Source organism: Cricetulus griseus (genome assembly GCF_003668045.3).
Source record: "Cricetulus griseus strain 17A/GY chromosome 1 unlocalized genomic scaffold, alternate assembly CriGri-PICRH-1.0 chr1_0, whole genome shotgun sequence".
NCBI lineage: Eukaryota > Metazoa > Chordata > Mammalia > Rodentia > Cricetidae > Cricetulus > Cricetulus griseus.
In genome coordinates this window covers 89051391-89070616 of record NW_023276806.1, presented here as the reverse complement: position 1 = coordinate 89070616, position 19226 = coordinate 89051391, and positions in this window count along the sequence as shown.

Genomic DNA, 19226 nt, shown 5'->3' with positions numbered 1-19226 from the left:
ATCTTCCCACCATCCACATGGACAAACAATAGGAGCTCTTGAGATACATTTCTACCCCTAGATGTGACTCAGAATATCTGGCCTGAGAGTGCTCTTGAGGCTTCAGTGGAACTGCAATGTACACAAGGAGGAAACAACCAATATAGACCATGCCGGGTCCCCTCTCAAGTCCTTCAGAAACTTGTCCTCAGCAAGTCTTATAGGAGACATACAAGCATCATTGGTTTAGTTAACAATGACAGATGGACTCTTGTAAACACTGGGCCTAAAACAGAAGGTGGAACAGATGCATCTTTTGTCCTCTTGAAGCACAAATTCTGGAAGGGAATTAAAGGAAGATTGAACATGAACCAATACACGACAACAAAAATGTAGATTGTGGGGAAGCATGAGTTATAAGAGTAGGTTTTTGGAGGGAGTCTTTCACAAGACCAGACCTGATAGAAGCTCACAAAATGATACCCCCTGGGTGGACTGACTCCTGGAAGATGAAATCTGACTGGTGAACAGTGTGAGTCCAGAGCTCACAAAGCAAACCCCCTTCATTTAATGTGTCACATCTGATCTTTATCAATCCTCTGCTGAAGGAAGATATCAGAAACAGATAAACTGCTAGATCACATAGTTACTGACTTCACAGACAGTGTTCTGAATACCCCTGCCTCTGACAGTTTTCTAAAAGATTAATGGAATGTTTTATTGCTGTTCTAACTTTCCTATTACTACACATGTAGATATGGAATTTGTCTCATAGTATTGAAATTCTAACTCAGACCTGGTCAGGTATTGGATGCTGAGCATAGATAACACTTAGGAACAGTGCCTACCACAACATAAATCTTCAATAAGGATATTGGAGAGCTACACTGAAGGATCAGAAATGTGTGAGAATTAATAACTGAACTCAGAACATGGCTCCCTGGTGTGAGGCCAGTGCACTGGATAATTGAGAGCTGTTAGAAATATACGATAAGTTTTTTTTAAAGGAAAATTACCAAATTTCCCTCTCAAGTGTACATCTGATTTCTACACTCCCCAAACCCAACAGTGTAATGTAGTCAAGACTGACCCTGAGAATGTGAAATGGAACCCACATGAATTCTTCCCATTTTGCTTTTACCTGACTTGGTGTAAGGTTCTGGAGAAACTTAAGTTTTAGTTCGTTAAACAAACCTTGGCACTTTTTGCTAGACTCTGGTCTTATGGAGTTACTATGTAGCTTTTAAACGAAGTCTTGGCATCATAATTGCTCTGTTTTCAGTCTGAGTAATCTAATCCCAGAGGTAAATTAGACCCTTTTAGGGGTCTATTAACTTTCTCTCACCCTAAGGGGCATGTGTTAAATTCTCTTTATGTGTTCCAAGAAAGAAAATTTGGAACTGGCCAGCAAACTTCTCAGAGACTAATGGTGACCAGGGAAGAGTTTTCACCAGTTTTAATGTTGGTTTAATTGATTCCAAATGTAGACTAAGCTATCAGCTAGCTCTCTCTCCAAATGTAGACTGGAGTACTACCTAGTGTCTCTCTCTCTCTCTCTCTCTCTCTCTCTCTCTCTCTCTCTCTCTCTCTCTCTCTCTCTCTCTCCTCTTTTTGACTTCCTTCACGCAAACAGAAGCACACACTGTCTTTTACTCTCCCTCAATATACAAACAAACTTGGGTAATTTCCTGGCATTTTCAGATCTACCTTAATGTTCAGAATCCCTTTCTTTACACCAAATCCTGTGCAGGGTTTTTCTCAGTGGACTGTCCTTACAGATGCTGATTTATCTATCTCCATATAAGTCTGCAGACAATGTAACAGCTGGGACTATGTAGCTAACTGGCCTCTATATCACACCTGAAAATGTAGCTGGTGTGCTGTAGGTTCTCAATATATTTCTGTTAAATAAGTAAACGAGTAAGTTGAGCACATTAATTTTTAGGACTGTACTTAGATATCATGGCAAACATATTAACATCAAGTCCTTGGGTATCATCTATCAGCAAAGAATTGGTCTTCTTCTTAAGATCTCTAGAATGAAAAATATTAGATCCCAGAACTCTCTCTCTCTCTCTCTCTCTCTCTCTCTCTCTCTCTCTCTCTCACACACACACACACACACACACACACACACACACACACACTTAAGCTAACTATACTTTTTTGATGATCGTGTGTGTGTGTGTGTGTGTGTGTGTGTGTGTGTGTGTGTGTGTGCGCGCGCTTTGATGTTTTGCCTGCATGTGTGTCTCTGTAGGAGTGGAAGGTGTCAGATCCCCTGGAACTGGAGTTACAGACAATTATCAGCTGCCATGTAGATGCTGGAAATTTAACCCAGGTCCTCTGGAAGAGCAGCTAGTGTTCTTAACCACTGAGCCATCTCTCCAGCCGCAAGCTAACTGTACTTAACAGCATGCTTTTATTAAGAGTTGATAAACAATTGATAAGCAGCACAATTAACTATTATGTAAAAGATTAGATAGATAACACTATCCTTATTTTAGTGCAATTGCATATTACAATATCATATTCATTTCTCAGAATCAAAATGGAGATACTCGTTTCTAACTCCTCATTGAACTAGTCTTGCAATAAAATATGTGACTCACCAAAGGATACAGGAACCCAAAGAAAATCCAAAACTTGGAGTTGGCACACAAAGACAATCTTTGTTACAAGTGCCCTAAAACATAACAGGAAAATATACCACATAATTATTTAGGTAGTAGTGCCAGTTTGGAAAACCAGAACTTCTTTTAACACTGCTGCCTTTCCTAAGATCATGCAGCAAAGATCCCATGAGACTTCCAGTTGTTGGAGCTAAGTCAGCCTGTGGTTTACCTCCCAAGGTCTCACTCTAGTGTCTGTTATCACTGGCAACAGAAGCAGCATTAGAAGGCCACTGTGAAATCAAGAATTCACACAATCTGAAACTGCTTGTGTCAGGCTTTTCTTCAGGGTGAAAATAATATTCAATGACTTTCAGCATGTGTTTACCACATCTGCACCCATTTTGGGTCAATCAGAAAAAAAAGAACTTCTGGAAAGAAATGTGCTCTCCATTCAAAAGTAAAAACAGGGGAAGCCAGCTGCATGCCAACCCTGAGAATTGCACTGATGAGATCTGTGGATGGCAGAAAGAGCTGCTTCAGGAAAAGAAGCTCAAACTTCTGAGCATGGAAATGCTGAGAATGGGCATAGGACAAAAGTGCCTGTCCACCAACAAAGGCAGTTCCTGGGAATCCAGCAAGGGCATTTTCATTCTGGCCCCGAGGTATTCACAAAGCAGTGCTTCTTTGTCATGAGTATATGTCAGTGCATTAATGTGACTGCCACCATTTCTGTATTTTTATTATTGAAGAAAATACAGACATTCAAAGAGAAAATCACTAACTTCTGTTTTGTTTCCATTGATGGTTAAAACCCTACCTGTAATTTCTCCCTACAGCCATAATTTAAACTTTCTTCCAAAGTATTTATGTCAATTATTTCTACAACAAAATAGTTGTTAGACATACTAAAAATGATCTTGTTTGATGAAGCAAAACAAGATCCAAGAGATTATCTAGAATATTCCATAGCTTCTTCAAGTTGGTTAATGGTTTAAGTTTTTTCTATTTGAACAAGTGGATTGAGGCATAATTATGACAGAAAAAAGGTCAGGTCTCATTGCCTGTGTGGGTCCTAGGAAACCCATTTCTCAGAGTTATGAGGAAGGCAGGGTAAATCCCAAGATTCAAGGGTACAAATGGCAAACCACAGTGGCTCTGCAATGTAACACCTCTGCTTTTTGTTCATGAAGTCAGAACTTCAGGTCTGATCTAGCATGGGCCAGTTATTTTTCTCATTTCCAGAGGTCACAAAGAGCAGAGATGCCTAATTACTTCCCTTGGGCTGTGTCCTTATTAATGAGAAGAATGAGAAAGTTATCTAGGATGAAGTAAAAAGATAATGACAGAAAAATGGTCACTGGTGCTTTCATTTCAGGCGCTTCAAATGCATGTGTTTATGTAGTTCTAAGAAAAAGTCTACAGAGTGATTGTCATTATTAAATGAGTAGATTATATGTAAGATTAATTAAGAACCCAAGCTTATACTATTAACTGCATTGCAAAAATAAGGATATAATACTCCAAATCTATGTGTTTCTAGTGCTTTGTGGGATGAATAAATCTTAAATATCCCCCTTTGAATCTAGATAAAGACCCAATATTTTCACCTATAAATACATATATACATAATTATTCACATATGTGTATATATACACACATAGACCCATATGTGTGTATACAAATGTATAAGTATTACAGTCTCTCCAAAATTGTTAAGGCCTTAAAATAAAAAATAGTCAAAACTCATGTATAAATTTTAGTAAAGTATATAAATCTTGTTATCTGTATTTTTGTGTGAAATTAACAACTCTAGTCTGAAAAGTTTTAGTTAAGATTGAATAATAAATATTGTTATGATTTACAAACCATCAAGCACTGTGAATATAGATAGTATTTTGTTTGAAGAATCCTCAAAGACACAAATTAACATAAAGCTTAACAAACACACATTGAGAATGAAGTTCAAAAGCACGTGTAGTCCTTGTAAACAATGTAGTGAACATCATTTACAAATATTCTTTAAGTTACTCAATCTACACTAGTAGCTAAATCTAAGGTATTGCGACCACATGTCAGAAACAGATAACTCTCCTGGAGATAATTTGGATACTCAGTCACTTGTCTCTAACTCATTTATCTACAACTCTCCTGGTAATAGAAGTGGGTTGTCATATACATATTTCCTGAGCTATCTCTGGTCAGTATATGTGGTCAGCATCTTGCCACACTACTCTGCACACTGACTAAGGAGGAGATTGGTTCCTGTGTTCACCTCTCTATATCTCTGGTTTGGTACAGGGAGAACAGATGTACCTGGCCTGTTCACAAGTCTGTCTACTTAGCTGGCAGTATATAGTAGACAAATGGGTTGAAAATTGTCCATATCTGATTTCTATCAGTGATGCTAGGAAGCTTGTAGTTTAAAATCTTTAATGGGCTCAGCTTTATAAGGGCTAGGGAAATTTTCTTAAAAACTATTTAACAAGATACATATTAACCATGTAAATGTGTTGGAAAAATGACAAGAAATTAACTTGGACTCTTTGGGATTTCCTGGCCTGGGGACTGTGGGCAGGTAGACTTGCTCCAGGCAGACCAAACCATCCAGAGTCTACTTACATCACAGTGCTAGTCCCTTCTCAGAGTAAAGGGCTGGGAAAAGATTTTCCAATCAAATGGACTCAAGAAACAAGCTGAGGTAGCAATACTAATATCTAACAAATTAGACTTCAAACTAAAATCAATCAAAAGAGATGAAGAAAGTCATTTCATATTCATTGCAGAAAAAATCCATCAAGATGAAGTCTCAATTCTGAACATCTATACCCCAAATACAAAGGCAACCATATTCGTAAAAGAAACATTACTAAAATTCAAATCACACATAAAACCACACACTTAGAGTGGGAGACTTCAACATCCCACTCTCACCACTAGAGAGGATCACCAGACAGAAACTTAGCAAAGAAACAAAGGATCTAACAGAAGTTATGACCCAATTAGGTTTAACAGACATCTATAGAAAATTCCATCCAAACACAAAATAATATGCCTTCTTCTGAGTGCTACATGGAACCTTCTCTAAAATCAACCACATACTTGGCAATATAGAAAACTTCAAAAGATTAAAAAAATTGGAATGACCATGATGCTTTAAAGTAGGTATTCAGCAACAACACAAATTGCAGAAACCCTACAAACTCATGGAAATTGAACAATGCCCAATTGAAATAAAAAAGAAATTAAAGATTTCCTACAATTCAATGAAAATGAAGACACAACATCCCCAAACTTATGAGACACTTTGAAAGCAGTGCTAAGAGGAAAGTTCATAGTACTAAGTGCCCACATGAAGAAACTGGAGAATAGTCACACTAGAGAATTAATAGCACAACTGAAAGCTCTAGAACAAAAAGAAGCAAATTCACCCCACGGTTGTAAGGCTGAAATCAATAAAGTACAAAGAAAGAAAGAAAACAATACAAAGAAGCAATGTAACAAAGAGTTGGTTCTTTGAGAAAATCAACAAGATAGACAAACCTTTATCCAAATAAACAAAAGGCAGAGAGAGAGAGAGAGAGAGAGAGAGAGAGAGAGAGAGAGAGGGAGAGAGAGCATGCAGAACATGCAACTTAACAAAATCAGAAATGAAAATGGACACATAGCAATAGACACTAAGGAAATCCAGAGAATCATCAGGTCATACTTTGAAAACCTGTACTCCATAAAATTTGAAAATTTAAAGGAAATGGACAATTTTCTGGATAGATATCACTTACCATAATTAAGTCAAGAACAGATAAGTGATTTAAACAGACCTATAACTTGCAATGTAATAGAAGCAGTCATCAAAAGTCTCCCAAAGAAAATCCAGGGCTAGATGGTTTTAGTGCAGAATTCCACCAGAAATTCAAAGAAGAGCTAATACCAATATTCCACACAATAGAAGCAGAGGGTTAATTGCCAAACTCTTTTTGTGAGACTATAATTAGCTTGGTACCCAAGCCACACAAAGACACAACTAAGAAAGAAAACTACAGTCCAATATTCCTTATGAACATTGATGCTAAAGTAATCAATAAAATTCTGGCAAATCGAATCAAAGAACACATCATAAGAATCATCCACTATGATCAAGTAGGCTTCATTGCAGGGATGCAGGGATGCAGGGATGCAGGGATGCAGGGATGGTGTAATGTATGAAAATATATCAATGTAATTCACTGTATAAAAAAACTGAAAAAGAAAAACTACATGATCATCTCATTAGATGCTGAAAAATCCTTTGACACAATCCAACACCCCTTCATGATAGAGGTCTTGGAGAAATCACTGATAACAGGAACATACCTAAACATAATGAAAGCAATATACAGTAAACCAACATCGAACATCAAACTAAATGGAGAGAAACTCAACTCCGTTCCTCTAAAATGAGTAACAAGACAAGGCTATCCACTCTTTCCATATCTCTTCAATATTGTACTTGAAGTTCTAGCTAGAGAAATAAGACAACAAAAGGAGATCAAGGGGATACTAATTGGAAAGGAAGAAGTCACACTATTTGCAGATGACATGATAGTTTACATAAGTGGCCCAAAAAACTCTACCAGGGAACTCCTACAGCTAATAAACACCTTTATCAAAGTGGCAGGATACAAGATTAACTCAAAAGACTCAGTAGCTCAACTATAAACAGATGATAAATAAGCTGAGCAAGAAATCAGAGAAACACCACCCTTTACAATAGCCACAAACAACATAAAATATCTTGGGGTAACAGTAACCAAACAAGTGAAAGAGCTGTATAGCAAGAACTTTGGATCTTTAAAGAAAGCACCCACAGTAACATGCTGAACTGAACTGGAATCCAGTTGCTGATAAGGAGGAGTGATGTGCAAAGGGGTACAGTTCAAGCTGGTGAAACCCACAGAAACAGCTGACCTGAACAAGGGGGAACTCTTGGTCCCCAGACTGATAGCTGGGAAACCAGCATGGGACTGATCCAGACCCCATGAAAGTGGGTGTCAGTGAGGGATCTCGGAAATCTATGGGGTCTCTTGTAGTAGATCAGTACTTATCCCTAGCATATGAATGGACTTTGGGAGCCCATTCCACATAGAGGGATACTCCCTGAGCCTAGACAAAAGGGGGTGGGCCTAGGCCCTATCCCAAAGGACATGACAGACTCTGAAGACCCCCTATGAAAAGCTTCACCCACCCGGGGGAGCAGAAATGGTATGGGATAGGGTGTTGGTAGGGGGTAGGAGAGAAGTGGAGGGGGAGAGAACTGAGATTGACATGTAAAACAATCTTGTTCTAATTTAAATAAAAAATGAAGAAAAAAGAAATAAATTAAAGAAGATACCAGGAAATGGAAAGATCTCCCATGCTGTTGGATAGGTAGGATCAACATAGTAAAAATGGCAGTCTTGCCAAAAACAAGCTACAGATTCAGTGCAATCCCTATCTAAATACAGGAGCAATTCTTCACAAACCTTGAAAGAATAATACTCAACTTTAGATGGAAAAACAAAAGACTCAGGATAGTCAAAACAACCTGAATAATAAAGGAACTTCCGGAGGCATCACCATCCCTAACTTCTAGCTCTATTATAGAGCTATAGTCCTGAAAACAGCTTGTTATTGGCATAAAAATAGACAGGTAGACCAATGAAAACAAATTGAAAAGCATGATATAATCCACATACCTATGAACACCTAAATTTTGACAAAGATGCTAAAATTATTCAATGGTACAAAGCATCTTTAACAAATGGTGCTGGCATAACTGGATGCTGGCATGTAGAAGACTGCAGATAAATCTGTATCTATCACCATACACAAAACCCAAGTCAAAATAGATCAAAGGCCTTCAGCATAAATCCGGCCTCACTTAACCTCTTAGAAGATAATGTAGGTGGTACCCTTGAATGGATTGGTACAGGAGACCGCTTCCTGAGCAAAACATCAGTAGCACAGACACTGAGATCGACAATTAATAAATAGGACCTCTTGAAAATGAGAAGCTTCTGTAAGGCAAAAGACACATTTAACAAGACAAAACGGCATCCCACAGAATGGGAAAAGATATTCACCAACACCACATCTGACAGAGAGCTGATCTCCAAAATATACATGAACTCAAGAAGCTAGCTTTCAAAACTCTAAATAATCCAATTGAAAAGTGGGGTACAGAACTAAATAGACAATTCTCAATAGAGGAATCTAAAATGGCTGAAAGACACTTAAGACAGTGCTCAACATCCTTAGCCATCAGGGAAATGCAAATCAAAACAACTCTGAGATATCATCTTACTCCTGTCAGAATGGCCAAAATCAAAAACACCAATGACAGTTTATGCTGGAGAGGATGTGGAGAAAGGGGAAAACTTCTCCAATGCTGGTGGGAGTGCCAACTTGTACAGCCACTTTAGAAATCGGTGTGGCAACTCCTCAAGAAAATGGGAATCAGTCTACCACAAGCTCCATCAATTCCACTCTTAGGCATATACCCCAAAAATGCACATTCATATAACAAGGACATCTGTTCAACGATGTTCATAGCAACATTATTTGTAACAGCCAGAACCTGGAAGCAACCTAGATGCCCCGCAACTGAAGAATGGATAGAGAAAATGTGGTACATTTACACAATGAAATTCTACTCATTTCTACTCTGAGTCAAATTCTACTCTGAGTCACTTGCACAAAAAAAAAATGGAATCTTACAATTCGAAGGCAAATGGTTGGAACTGGAAGAAACCATCCTGAGTGAGGTAACCCAGTCACAAAAACAAACATGGACTCACTCATATATGGACTTTAGACATAGAGCAAAGCATTACCAGTCTACAATCCACACCACCAAAGAAACTAGGCAACAAGGAGGTCCCTAAGAGAGACATACATGTTCCCCCAGAGAAGAGGAATAAGACAAGATCTCCTGAGCAAATTGGGAGTATGGGGGTTAGGAGAAACAGAAGGGGAGAAGAGTAGGGAAGAGGAGGACATGAGGGACCAGGAATATTTAGTCAGGGGAAAAATACAGGAGAGCAAGAAAAAAGATAACATAATAGAGGGAACAATTACAGATTTAAAGACAAATGTGGCACTATGGAAATGCCCAGAGATCTACAAGGATGACTTCAACTAAGAATCTAAGCAATAGTGGAGAGGTTACCTTAAATGCCCTTCCCAGATAATCAGATTGTTGTCCAACTTATGTGCCATCCTAGAGCCTTCATTCAGTAGCTAATGGGAACAGAAGCAGATACCCAGAGCTAAACACTGAGCTGAACTCCTGGAATCCAGTTGCAGAGAGGGAGGAGTGATGAGGAAAGGGCTCAAGACCTGGCTGGAGAAACCCACAGAAACAGCTGACCTGAGCAAGGGAGAACTCATGGACCCCAGACTGATAGCTGGGAAACTAGCATAGGACTGACCCAGAACCCCTGATCATGGGTGGCAGTTAGGAGGCCTAGGCAATTTATGGAGCCTCTGGCAGTGGATTAGTATTTATCCCTAGTATAAGAATGGACTTTGGGAGCCCATTCCCCATAGAGGGATACTCTCTCAGCCTAGACACAAGGGTAGGGACCGAGGCCCTGCTCAAATGATATGACAGACTCTGAAGATCCCCCATGGAAGACCTCACCCTCCCTAGAGAGCAGAAAGGGGATGGGATTGGGGGTTGGTGAAGGGCAGGGGAGGAGGAGGAGAGGGAAGGAACTGGGATTGACATGTAAAACAAGTTTATTACTAATTTAAATAAAAAGAAAAAGAAAAAAAAAGAAATTAACTTGGTAGCATGGCTTTGAAAAAAATGTTTTATTTTTTTCAAAATAGAAATGAATAGATCTGAGAAGATAGTTCAGTTAGTAAATGTTTCCAGTATAAGAATAAAAATGCTATGACAGACTTCGATGATCCCCTATGGAAGGCCTCATCCTCCCTGGGGAGTGGAATGGGGGCCTTGGGAGTGGAATGGGGGCCTTGGGATGCAGGGGTCGATGGGGAGCATGGGAGGATGGGAGGGAGAAGAAACTAGGATTGATATGTGAAATAAGATTGTTTCTAAATTTAAAAAGTAATAAAAAAATTAAAACAATAAAAACATTAGTTCAACACTCAGAACCCACATTTTGAAAGCCAGACATGAGCCAGGGAATGGCCTGGCAGGTAACGGTGCTTACAATCTAGCTTGATGACCTCAGTTTGATCTTTAGAACACACATGGTAGAAAGAGAGAAACATTCCCAGTTGTTCTCTGACCACACCGCCACACCACTCCATACACCATGTCAGTTGCAAACCCACTGGTCCTCACACACAAATTAACTAGTTAATTAATTACTGCTATGTAGTGGTTTCCTCTGAGATAGAAACAATCCATTATCAGGAAAGCTCCTTAAACAGAAAAGTAAACAATCCTAAATAGCTTTAGGAAGTCCCTGATACTGACCAGATTCACTAAGCCCATCCTTCTCAAAGAAAGCAATAAAGATGACTGAGAGTCCGTCTCAGACAAGACACTGCAAAGAAGACCTTTCGACCAGACCAGTTGCCTGGAAGAAGCAGAAACCAGCCAAGCTGCTGCAAGAGATTTGGAACAACTGAGTCACTTGGAAAGGACACTTTCCAATCTGTTTGACTGCTTTCAGGTTGTACAGTGTGCCCCAGATTCCTAGCTTTTATGGGCTATCACACATGCTGGGATGAGCCTTCATGACTCAGCTGCCTTTGAGTCATTTCTACCCCTGTAAGTAACCTCTCACCCATATTCCTTCAAGTAACCACGTAAAAACTTATGGTTCACCAAAGTAGACTTTAGTAGTATCCATACCCTGGTCTGTCATGGGCTAACTCACTGGGATGAATAGATGTGAGGGTTGTGTCTCCCCAGGAAATGTTTTTCCATATAACAATTACCCAAGTATGGGTAGTATGAGTTTGCAATGTCAATATTGGGGAATTGGAAGACAATCAGATCTCTAGAGTTTCTGGCCGGCTGGCTTAGCCTACTTGTTGAGGACATTTCTTGTAAAGTGCTAGTGGGTATCTTTAAGGAGACACGAGTGGATCTATTCTAAGAGCCTAGGCCAGAAATGATATCCTGAGAACTGTGGCTGCAGCAGGAGTACGCAAGCCAGAGTCGAGTTCATTTTAGCAGTACATTAAAGGGGAATCAATGTCAGGCTGGATGTTGTATGGTAAGCAAGTTAGGATACACTCCTTTAGATGGTTGTTGTGTTAGTGCTTGTTTGATGTATTTATTATACTACTGTCTGCAGTTTTTATTTATTGGAATCATAACTCTGATGCAGGGACACCGATTTATAATCACTTAGTAAAAGAAATAAAATGGTCTTCTCCCTCTGGCCTTGGGAGTAAGCCTTTTAAACCTCTATGTTACAAAAAGATGCCATTTTGCTTTAACTGCATAACATGCATTACTTTGAGGATGACCTTTGGCAAATACCGATTTGACACACATAATAATTTACCTAGACAACCAGTTAAATCATTAGCTTAAATTCCAAGAAGACAGACGCCCATGCAGAAGACACCATATTCCCCCAGATATCCGTATTGTCTCCAGGGGCAGTTTTTATTTACTTGAAAAATTAAAGGCATGATCTTCAATACACATGATTTTCTGACTTTGGAAATCTTCCTGAAGCCTCTCACAAATTTACAAATTCAATTTTGGGAAACCACTGTAGTCCTGGATGTCTTTATGACCCTCCAAGTAAAGAAAACATTTCAAAGAATGAGTCTTCCACTGACATTTTTTTTTCCTTCAGTGCAGATTTTAATAAAACTGAAAGCCAAGACATGTTGCCTAGAGATGAGTTGGGTTGTTTTCCAAAAGACAGAGAGGTTGCTTTTGGATTGAATTAGCCCAAGGAGGTCCTGATAACCCTCTCTTCTGACAAAGAAGTCATCTTTAACACAAGGTAACCAGAACACTGGAACCCAAAATCCTCAAGACCAACTCTGTGATATAACTGGGTCCTAACAGTCTCTGTAGCTGTCAAGTAAGTACTGTGTCAAAAAAGATGGCTAATCACTCGAGTGTTTAAATTTTTTATTTACTCATTGAGAATTTCATCCAAGTATACAATGAAATATATAGCTACCCCTCATTTACTATCTCCAAATCTCTCCATATTTTCCCCAACCTGTCTCACTTCCCAGTTTCATGTCCTTTTTCTTTAATCACTAATCCAGTTAATATTATGCACATGTTCATGGATGTAGGGTCATTCACTGGCACATGGGATACCAATCAGTGGCTGTATCATCCAAAAAGAATGATTTGGTCATCTGCCAATGGTTCCCAGAAAAGTAGGGGACCTTGAGATCATCTAACCCATCTATGCACCATTTTGACTGACTTAATCATGTGCAAGTAACCGTGACTGCTTTAAGTTCATGAGTTCAATAGCTGTGTCATATCCAGAAGACCGCTGTAGGGGAAGCTGTAGCCACGCCTTCTTAGGGGCTGGCTACAGGAGTACCTGAGGGCTTGTGAGGGTGTGGTCAGAGTGAGTAGGGGGACAGCGTTTTCGGTTTCGTTCTCTCTTTGCTTCTTGCTGTACAGACTACCACCGGCTGGCTGGTGCCTTCTTAGGGGCTGGCTACAGCTTCCCCTACAGACCGCATTTTATCCCACTGTTCCCCATCCTCTGCCTCTTGCATTCTTTTTACATCCTTGTCTACAGCTCAGGCTGTGATAAATAATTCCTACTATGTTACTTTTTGACCACAAGACACATGAGTCAAAAGGAAACACTTTGTTAAATTAACTTACTATTGCAATTTAATATTTCTAATAGAAGGTACATGATGGGGTTAAGGAAGCATCAGCCTAGGCATGTTCCAGAAAATATCACTATCAGGATACATAAGAAAGTTCAAAAACTCCGATGAAATGATGTTAACTTTCATAGAACCTCTGACTGAGTCTCCAAGACAGGCAGTATGCAATAATTACAAGAGAGACAGACGCCTCTTCTCTTCCATGGAAGATGTTTCAGGGGTGCTTCCCAAGAGAAATTCAGCTGTTCCTAAGAGGCTAACTCCTATGCTCAATTGTTTGTTTTTGTCTACAGTTAATGCATCAATATTTCTTTACAAACTTTAAGTAGCAATTGAGTTGAGAGTAGTTACTTCCTTTGTCAGTTTACAACTATCCCTCAGGACTGTGGTGGTGCAAAGCAATAAATGCAGCTACATACTTGGAGTGTGTTTGGGGTGTCCCTGGCTCCACAGGAGGCCTTCTAAGGACTGAAGTATCTAAAGCATCCACTCTCTCCTGTTACCATATGCCTCTTTCTTTTTAACAACATATTGTAAAGGAATTGAAGCCAATCTGTGTGTTTCCTTTCTGGGCAGTTGGAAGACAGGACAAGTTTTCTCTTAGTTTGACAAGACTCTGAAAAATAAAACTTGACAGAATTATTGAGACAAATCATCAAATGAAACTCAACTAAAAGCAGTAGAACACTCACTAACCATATCATTTTAAGGGAAGAAAAGATAATTTAAATGTATCCAATGAAATTTTGAGGATCAATCATTCAAGCAATTTTTAAAACTGGAAATGTAGGAACATTATCTTCCAGAGAATGACTTTTCTGAAAACGACATAATTTAAACATGAATTTCTTTTTGATAAGTGGGTAAGTTGTCTCACTCAGCTTTAGAGTTTTACAATAATGCTGCAGAAGTCATTTGATAAAATACCCAAACCTGAAAGGGCCTCATAAGATCTTTTACTGGCAAGTTTATGGATTTGCCTTTGTTCTAAAGGCCCCAGGATGATAAACATCTTTACTGCAACTAACTTGATGTTACAATTACTGTACAGTGTGTTTCAGAAACAGAGGATAAAGTGTAAGAAAGATAAAATGAAATGGATGAAGAAAGGTAGAAAGGGAGGGGAAGAAAAAAACAAACTCCAGATTCACAGTCACTCAAATAATTTTTTAATCAAATCTTTAAGTCCTGCAATGGAGAATAATTATATTCTTATTTATTTTTGGAAAAGTGTGTATTCTTGTCACTAAGACTTCAGACTTTAAATTAAATTGTTCCACATTTAAATCCAAGCTCTGTCATGCAATTCTGTGGCATTCAGTGAATTTCCAAAGTTCTCTGTGTCTCATCTAAATCTACTGATAATTACTCAAGTATGAACTTTTGTGAATATTTAATGAATAAATGTAAAAAGGCCTGGGAACATGTTCTAGCACTTGGTAAATATTTATAAATGCCAACTATTGACATTTAGCATATATAAATGTTTTAGTCATGGATGGATTCCCATAAAGATGGTAGAGATGACTAAGAATTTTGAAATCCTTAGGCTACTAGTCCTTCAACACATACTTAGCACATCTATGTTAAATAATACATTGTTAAGAGTCACACTGCATTTAGAATCAAGCATCTACTAGCTTTCTTAATTATCATTTACTCTTACATACTTTATTTTTCCTTTCCTTTAATGAGACAGAAATTCTGAAAAAACAAAGCAATACTTGTTCCCACTGAAAGAAAATATAAGGTGAACAAAAGGCTGAATAACATGGTATTAAAGTATGCCCAGCATTGTTTTCAGGAATCAGCTTGTTTCACCATTCCCTCCCATGCAAACTGCTATTGCAATAGGCCCCTTTGCTAGTGTATTAGAGCTACTGTATTCAAGTGTGGAGTCATTGGATTAAACAACACAAATAAATTTTCTCAGGATTCTGTAGATCAGAAGTCAAAGACTTCTGGGATGGATTCTAGTGTAGGGCTCTCCCTGTCTTGTGGAGAGTTACCTTCTCACTGTATCTTCTAATGGCTTTCCTTCTGTAAATGTAGTGTGGGAATGGGGAAGGGGACACATCAGTTATCACTTCCACATACTATTCACTCTATCAGATGAAAAGCCTACCCTTGTATCCTTAAGCCACAAACATAGATTTTTCTCAAATCTAGAGGCTGGGTGATTCTGGAAATGGCCTGCTTCTGGGTTGCAAACTATCAGCTTGTTTTTTCACACTAACACAGCTGAAATAGAGACCCAACTAGCTCTCTGGTCTTTTCTTATAAGGGCACTAGGTCCATCTTCAGGTTTTCATCTTCATGGCCTAATAAAAGGCAGACCTCCATATTTATGAGTTCCGTGGATCAAACATACAGATTTTTCCAAAAAAACACATTTTTCCAAAACAGTGTAGTTCAACATCTATTTGCATGACAGCGCCATTGTATTAGGTGTCACACATCAAATTTTAGAGTATGTAGGAGGTTTACATAGATCATACATAAATGCTATGGTGTTTTCTAGGATGAACTTGGGTTGGCATAGGCAAATTTTGGTGCCCATCAGAGTTCTTGGAATCAATCCCACAAAGACATTAAGAAACATCTGTATCTCCCAATAATCTTGCCTTCAAATACTATCAGCTTGGGACGAGTGTCTGAACATAGAGTTTTTTGAGGGGATACATTTCAGTCTGTAGCACATCCTACTGAGTGACAGTACCTCTCTGTTGCACTCAGAACTTTTGCAACCTCTTGCTCTGCATATTTACATACAAGTCTCAGTCTTCTTTCCAGTGAGTCTTAAGTGAGATGTATGTGCAGTTATTTCATTCCCGGATACATTAATGACATTGTCTTAACGACATCATTCTTGCCATGCACTTCAGCATATATACCATCAATGCTTTCATTTTCATTCCACACCACATACAATTTCTGCAAGGAAGATTCCCCAATACTATTTTTCATAATGAAAGAAGATTTTCCTTCAAATTGCTTGGCACCCAGGCTTTTCCAAAACATGGTCACTGGAAAATTGGGAATTTGTAAGTGGCTGGAATTCTATCTTCACCTTGCAGATACAGGTTAGGTTATTTTGCCTGGACTGCAATGCACTAAGGCACAGTCATTGTACTCTGTTAGAGGTTTTTAAGCCTAATTGAACAGGTACACTTGGCCTCTCAGAAGCAGATTTTCAGAGAAAAATATTGGGAATATCTTATTGGATGTGAGCACTGTGCTTATGTTTTATACTGATTTAAAAACAAGTTGTTGAATGTTAAAATCAAGAATATATCAGAGTGGTCCAAATGTCATCACATGAGTTCTTAACAGTTAGTTCCTTGAACAGTTCACAATTGCAGTCAGAACAGATATAAATTGCTGTGAGATTTTAGGTGTCCATATACCACACATTATAAAAATGGGGGAGGGGTGTTGGTTTGGTTGACAAAGCTCCTGACATACAGGCAAGCATGAGAACTGGAGTTTGGATCTCTAGAACCCTGTAAAAAGCCAGGTTTAATAGCTCCTGACTGTCACACCCATACTGGGGAAGCAGGGATCACAGGGGCATCCCTGGAGCTCAGTGATCAGCCAACCTAACTGAATCCATGAGCTTCATGTTCAAGACCCTTTCCCTAAGAATAATGTGCACACACACACAAAAGGAGGTATTTTGTTTATTGTATTAACAAACTTTATATATCATATCCAAGTTATGGAATAGGTCTTTTGTAATACTCAGGCTTAGGGTCTTGTAGCATCTGTATATTTTAGGAATAAGAATATACAGGTGAGAAGATGACTCAGTAGATAGTTTCCAAGTGTGAAATCCCTAAAACCTGAATTTGTAACCGTAACAATGTAAAAACCATGTGCATCAGAGCTAACTGGCCTGCCAACCTAGACTAAGCATGTAGTGTGATGTTCTGTGAGAGACTGTGTCTCAAAAAAGCTAAAAAAGGATGACACCAATTAACAATCTAAGCAACAGTTTAGAGGCTACCTTAAATGCTCTCCCCTGATAATGAGATTGACAACTAATTTATACCGCATCCTAGAGCCTTCATCCAGCAGCTGATGGAATTAGAAGCAGATACCCACAGCTAAACAGCTGAACTGGAATCTAGTTTCAGAGAAGGAGGAGTGATGACCAAAGTGGATAAGACCAGGCTGGTGAAACCCACAGAAACATGGGAAACCATGCTGGGAAACCATGAATGTGGGTGTCTGTGAGGAAGCCAGGGAAATCTATGGGGCCTCTTGTGGGATCAGTACTTATCCCTAGGATAGGAATGGACTTTGGGAGCTCATTTCACATAGAGGGATACTTCCTCATCCTAGAAAATTGGGGGAGGGCCTAGGCCCTATCCCAAAGGATATGATAGACTCTGAAGAGCCCCCCCATGGAAGGCCTCACCCTCCCTGGGGAGCACAAATGGTATGGGATAGGTAGGAGGGCAGGGGAGGAGGGGAGGGAGAGGGAACTGGGATTGACATGTAAAACAATCTTGTCTCTAATTTAAATTTTAAAATTGAGGAAGAAAATAAGATGGAGATGTTAGAGAGATGGCTCAGCAATCAAGAGCTCTTCCTACTCTTGCAAAGCTCTGGAGTTCAGTTGCCAGTGCCCATATCAAATAGCCTTCAACTCCAGCTCCAGGAAAGCAGATACCCTCTTCTGGACTCTGTGGGCTCCTGAATTCACACATGTACATACCAACACCCTCCCACATGAATACACATAATTAATTAAAACAATAAATTTAACAACTAGTATTGACTTCTTACACACACACACACACACACACACACACACACACAAATCAACACAGTGCACAGACACAAAATGGTGACATAGCAAGGGACATCACTTTCAAAAACTGAGAGCTTTGCCATTGTATCCACAGCATCTTAGATTGGCATCTTAAGACTCATAAAAGCACTCGGAGAAGGGTAAAATTAGATTTTTCCATGTTTGTTCCTTAGAGATGGTGAGGTTCAAAACTCTATTTACTAAATACATATTTTAAAATGTGGGGTAGCTTTCTTTTAAATTCCTGATATCAACTCTCTGAAAACAACTGACATCACTTAAGCCCAATCAAGAGATAAGTAGCTTACATTAACCAGGTCACAGGGCATTTATGTGTTGAAGTCAGAAGTTACTTTGTTCTCCTATCACTGCAGATTTTAATCAAATGCACTGATGGAGAGGCATTTCTAAGGAGGGGATAACTGTTTGTAGTAGTATCTCTTCTTTTCTTGCATCCAAAAGGGTCTGAATGGGGAGATGCCCTATGAGGTTTAAAATAGAAGTTAAATCTGAGGGCTGTGTAAAGATAATGATTCTACTGAGGCATGGATCATTTCTATACAGAGGGATCACCAAAACACAGAAGAGGCACATTGGTTACCTTAGAAAAGAAAAGAGAAAGCATGTGTTAGCAGAAATGAACTCCTTAACCTCAGACTGCTGAGAGCCATTTCTTACTTGTTCTAAAGTATAGCAGTATCAACCCAGTACATCAGCCCCATAGGGTGGGCTCCCTTGAATTGAATGCTCAAAGGGATGTCTGTCTCAAGGACATTCTGGTTGTTATGATTCCCAGGGAATCCAAACAGCAGAAGGGTAATTTTTACAAACTCAACTGATAGACTAATCAGTATGTGAAGGGCAAGAGAAAAGACTGCCAAAACAAAAACAACAATAACAACAACACAATATCTACATGGCATGGTAGAAAACCCATGTCCATATGGCAGAGTTCTGAATGTTAGGTCCACAATTTAACTTATCCCCTTAGA